Source organism: Ochotona curzoniae, unplaced genomic scaffold (assembly GCF_017591425.1).
Source record: "Ochotona curzoniae isolate NIBS_2020 unplaced genomic scaffold, NIBS_Ocur_1.0 scaffold_2683, whole genome shotgun sequence".
Lineage (NCBI taxonomy): Eukaryota > Metazoa > Chordata > Mammalia > Lagomorpha > Ochotonidae > Ochotona > Ochotona curzoniae.
The window spans coordinates 5,533,565-5,538,567 of record NW_024467100.1 but is presented as its reverse complement, the minus strand read 5'-3'; the positions used below and the strand labels follow the sequence as shown (position 1 = coordinate 5,538,567).

The 5,003-nt window shown below is 40.5% G+C and overlaps 1 non-coding gene across 1 annotated transcript; it reads left to right on the top strand.

Annotated features, from left to right (window-relative positions):
- Nucleotides 1-4,243: 4,243 nt before the first annotated feature.
- Nucleotides 4,244-4,355, top strand: LOC121171703. Its single transcript, XR_005886162.1, has one exon. It is a non-coding gene; the product is annotated as a U6 spliceosomal RNA (small nuclear RNA).
- The last annotated feature ends 648 nt before the right edge of the window (nt 4,356-5,003 follow it).

Below are 5,003 nucleotides of genomic sequence, written 5' to 3'. Positions count from 1 at the left end.
CCAAGGGCAGTGTAACCTGTTACAGCCATAGCATCTGCCACAGCTAGAACTTTCAGCAACATGTTGAGGGGTGGTGGGAGCATCTTTGTGTGATTTCTGATCCTAGGGGAAAGCCTGTAGTCATTACAGATGCTCTTTGTCAAGTTCGGGATGTTCTCATTCTATTTTTTCTTAAGACTTTTTAAAAAATCCCATGTGGGTGTTAGTGTTTTTTGACTTGGCATTAAATAGACATAACCATGTGATTTTTTGCCTTCTTTAGCCTGTTAGTATGGTACTTATGGGTTGAATTTTTAAATATTGGACTAGTCTTGGATTTCAGGAATAAACTCCACTTCATCATGTTGTATATTATGTCACTAAATCATATTTGCTAATACTTTATTAAGGATCTTCACATGATATTCATGAGAAAAGTCTGTAATTTGCATGTTTTAGTGTTAAGCCATTATTATTATTATTATTATTTTGGCACAAGGCTATGGTCTCTCTTGTTCTATGTCCCATGAGAACTTAAAAAGCAATGCATATTCTTTGTCCAGTTTTGGTATCAGAGTAAAACTTCTCTCCTCTTCTCTATTATGACATACTATAGAACTGGTGTTAATTCTTTTAAAAATGTTTACTAGAATTCTCCAGTAGAGCCATCTGGGCCTAGAGATTTCTTTTTAAGGAGTTTTAAATTTGTAAATTAAATTTCTCTGTCATTATAGAGTTCCTCGGCAATGTATTTTTTTTTTTAACATAGATTGTACTGTTACTTAAACTAGCACCTGCTGTATCTCTCAAAGTGTACCTTAGCAGGCACTGGAACCAGAAGCAGAGCCAGGACTGAAACCCAGGTACTCCCAGGTGGGATGCAAGATTCTCAGGCAGATCTTGATCTCTAGCCCAAACGCCTGCCTCTGCTCTTTATTGCTGAGGTCCTTCTGCTTGTTTGGGGTTTATTTTACTTTTCTTCTGCATTCTTCAGATGGAAGCTTAGATGTTTGACTTGAGATTTTCCCCTTTTCTAATGTATGCAATGAGAGCTTTTCATTTTCTTCTGAGTACTGTTACACCTGTGTTTAACACGTTTTGCTATATTATATTTTCATTTAGGCTAGTGTGTTTAAAAAAAAAATCCCTTGAGACTTCCTCTTTGACTCACGGGTTATTTAGCCGCGCAGCTGCCCTTTGGTTTCTTCAGGGCATTGGCTCACGACTCCCCCGTGGTTACCAAAACCTGCAAATGCTCAGGTCTCTTATGTAAAGTTGCATAGTGGCTGCACATCCCCTACATGTAACCAACTGCTTTATACTGAATTGCCTCCAAATTATGCACAATACCTAATACAACATCGATACTATTGAAATAATTGTCATATTGCTTATCTAGGCAACAATGGTGGTTTAAAAAGTTCATCCAGAACAGATGCTACTCTTTCTGAGGAACTTCAGTCTTTGGTGGGTATGGGCGCTGGTAAGGAGCCTATGGATGCCAGGGCAACTATGTGTAGTTTGGCTTCCAGGTGTTCAGAACTTTTCCCATCTTTCTGTTATTGGTTTCTTGTTTGATTCCATTGCAGTTGGAGAACATATTCTGTATAATTTCAGTTCTTTTAAATTTGCTGGGGCCAGCATGAAGGCATAACAGGCTGATCCTCTACCTCCAAGGCTGGCATTCCATATGGGCTGCTCCACTTCTCATCCAACTCCCTGCTTGAGCCTTGGAAAGCAGCAGAGAAGGGCCCAGTGCTTTGGTAGCCTGAACTTATGTGGGAGACCTGAAAGAAGCTCCTGGTTCCTGGCTTTGGATTGGCTCAGCTCTGGCCTTTGTGGCCTTTTTGGGTGTGAACCATCAGATAGATCTTTCTCTCTGCCTCTCTTTCTCTATATAATTTCTGCCTTTCCAATAAAAATAAACAAATCTTCCTGTAAATTATTTAAGATTTTTTAACATATTTTTTAAAGGAGATGGAGAATTCTAAGGGTGAAAACTTTATTTCCATATTGAATTTGCAAAGGGTTTACTTTTGCTCAGGATATGATCTATCTTGTTATTATGGAGGAGCATCTATAAATATTAATTGGATCGTTTTGGTTGATGGTGTTAAGCAGGTCTTCCATACCCACTGATTTTCTGCCCAATGATTCTGCCAGTTTTCAAGAGAGTTTTGATACTTTCAATAATACCCTTGGATTTTGTCAGCTTCTTTCAATTCTATCACTTTTTGCTTCATGTGCTTTGGAATTCAATTGTTTGGTGCCAATCCATTTCAATGGCCTTTTTGGCAAATTGGACTTTTTATCGTTACATAAAGTCCTTCTCTGTCTTCTGTGTTCTGACGCCTCTTTCATCTGATACTATTATGTGTGGAATTCACAGCTTTCTTCTGGAGTATGACTGCAGACATTTGTTTCCTGAATGTTTTCAGTCATGCTAGGGTGATCCTTCTCTGGTCAGAGTGAGCAGGATTTTACTGTATTGTCTTGTTTATTTGTTTGTTTTGTTTGTACCTTTGGCATTTCCAGGTGGCTGACTTTTTTGGTTCAAGCTGTGGGATGCAAGAGACAAAAAGGAAACCCAGGAAACTCACAGGCAAGTTGTCATTCATGTCCCACAGTCCTTAGCTGGTCTACTTTGTTCCCTCTCATTTTAGAATATTCTTATTTTTGGTTTATATATAATTTCCAGGGTTTTTAGTTGTAGTTAACAGAAGGAATGGAGAGAAGTACCTCTACCACACATTCCCAGAAGTCTGGAAATCTTACATTTTAAATAAAAACATTTGAACTAACATTTTATGTCAATACATAGAGTTAATCATAGTCTGTACATCCTTCCTACCCCTGCAGAACTTGTTGGGGTTAAATACCCGGAAGAAAATAAATCTATTAACAGATGTCCACAGATGGAGGAATTATGGATGAGTTTGACTTCAGGTATTCATTTTTCTACATTGTATTTTCTGTATGTTTATTTTTACCCACTTGAAAGGCAGATGTAGGTGGGAAAGATGGCAGCGGAGAGAGGTTATGTATCCCGTGGTTCAATCTTCAAATGGCCACAACAGCCAAAGCTGGGACAGGCTGGTTCCAGGAGCATAGAGTTCTACCCAAGTCTTCTAAGTGGGTGGCAGGAGCCCAAGACCTTCAGCCATTGTCCCAGCTTCCCAGATGCAGCACTGGAAAGCTGGATTAGAAGCAGGATAGTGGGAACTGAAACCAGCCCTCCCATGATAGAAATTGGTGTCCCAAATGGGAACTTAGTCTGCTGCACCACAATGCCAGCCTCATGCATTTTTTTCCATTTTTCACAATGAGTGTCTGTCGTTGTAGACAATAGTTGGGAGTTCAACACTCTGCAGCTTACTCTGCTATTACTGGCTAATAGAACATCTTTTTTTAATACCAGTAAAATTGAGTTTTCCAGACCTTCCTTTTGTTTATTGCACTAATAAGCACAATTTCAGGCTCAAATTTTAAACCTGTAACTCCTCATAAATAGAAGAGGTAAAACAGAGAGATGTCAGCTCTCCCTTTGATCAACAGAGGGAGCATGATCCTTTTGCATCAGACAGTGACTCAAGAATCCAATTTGCTCTGGTGTTAAACTGAAAACTTTCTTAAGAATATTAGGCTTATGGGGCCCAGCGGCGTGGCCTAGCAGCTAAAGTTCTTGCCTTGATCATGCCGGGATCCCATATGGGCGCTGGTTCTAATCCCGGCAGCTCCACTTCCCATCCTGCTCCCTGTTTGTGGCCTGGAAAAGCAGTCGAGGACAGCCCAAAGCTTTGGGACCCTGCACCCACGTGGGAGACCTGGAAGAAGTTCCTGGATCCTGGCTTTGGATCAGCATAGCATCGGCTGTTGAGCTCACTTGGGGAGTGAATCATCAGATGGAAGATCTTCCTCTCTGCCTCTCCTCCTCTCTGTATATCTGACTTTCTAATAAATAAATAAATAAAAACACTGTACCCTGCCAAAATTATTTTCAAAAAGAAATCCACAATTCAACTTCATTTGAATTTATTTTTGTCATTCAATCTCTGTTTGAATGACAGTATGTAGAGAGAGGGAGAGACAGAAAAGAAGATCTTCTCTCCACTGGTTCACTTTCCAAAGGGATGCAATCACCAGAGCTGGGCCAGGCTAAAGTCAGGAGCCAGGAGCTTCTTCCACATTTCCCATATGGGTGCAGTGGCCAAAACACCTGGGCCATCCTTTGCTGCTTTGCCAGCTCATGATGCCTTTTGTTGAGGTGCTATTTTGTTGAATGCTGCACATATACTAAAATTGGAACAATACAGAGAAGACTAGCATGGCCCCTATGCATAGAAGAGAGTAGAAAATATGTATATATATATATTTTTTTTTTCTGTCAAGAACTGCAGCAATTTCAGTTTCCATTGGTAAGAGCTCAAATCACCATATTTTATGAATTATTTTTCATTCTCTTTTGTGCTGCCAGTAGTCTGATTGAAGGACTAACCCAGGCCATGTCTTACACGAATGTGTGTTTTCTTTGTGAAAATTAGTGATCTAGGGGGAGTGAGTTGTCTTCCTCTGAGCACTGCAAGCCACACCACCATTTGGCTAATAAACAATAGGGGAGAGGTGTGCTGTGTGAAGCACTTAAGCATCTCTTGCACTCTTTCTGACTGTGCAATTCTGAAACTTAAACTGGCAGGGAGTGGGCGGAACAGACATCCAGAAAGGGCCATGTCAGCTCACGCTTTGTCTGACTGAGCAATCTGAAAGTGGCTCTGAGTGCATTCTTCCTTGTCCTTTCACTCACCACACCTCCATTTTTTCCTCCCTCCTCCCCTCTCCCCCCTTCCTCCTCCTCTTACTCCTCCCCTCCTTCTTCCTCCTTCTCCTTCTTCTTTTTCTTCTTCTCATTCTTCTTTAAAACTTGGAAGAAATACACAAAAAACCCAAATCAAGATGTATAAAGTGAAAGGTACTGCAGCAGTACCTTTCCAAGTTGTAAAAGTGAGTGAAACAACATGGTACAGATC